This window comes from Arachis duranensis, chromosome 8, assembly GCF_000817695.3.
Source record: "Arachis duranensis cultivar V14167 chromosome 8, aradu.V14167.gnm2.J7QH, whole genome shotgun sequence".
NCBI lineage: Eukaryota > Viridiplantae > Streptophyta > Magnoliopsida > Fabales > Fabaceae > Arachis > Arachis duranensis.
The window spans coordinates 14,779,781-14,780,175 of NC_029779.3; the positions used below are offsets into that span (position 1 = coordinate 14,779,781).

General features: G+C 33.7%; 1 protein-coding gene across 1 annotated transcript in view; it reads right to left on the reverse strand.

Moving 5' to 3' along the window:
• LOC107461024 (E3 ubiquitin-protein ligase UPL1-like) overlaps positions 1–395 on the reverse strand; it is a 15,094-nt gene that overhangs the window by 13,155 nt on the left and 1,544 nt on the right. The gene's annotated exons all lie outside the window — the stretch shown is intronic.

Here is a 395-nt window from a genome sequence, read left to right on the forward strand (position 1 = left end):
GTTGTGTATGGAAGTCATAATCTGCTACAATTTCTCACCCTTTGGGTGTAGGTCAGCAGCAGACTTGATTGTAATTCTGTATGTGTAAAATCACACTAGTGAATAAGCAAAGTCATCAAAATCTATCAAATGCCTATAAAAAGTCTATGAAATTGAAATTCCTATAAACAAGCTTAAACCAATAAAATTACAATTAATTCTATGAAAATTACCACACTACGTACATAAGTATGATCTGACTGCAACTTTCATTGCACATCAACAGTGGTAAAGTCAAAGGGGGCATGTTTGTGACATCCCCCACTTCCCTGGGGAGGCGTTTTGAATATATCCAATATATAATAGATATTACATGCAGTCGATTACAATTATGTATATATATGTAGCTGTTAAAT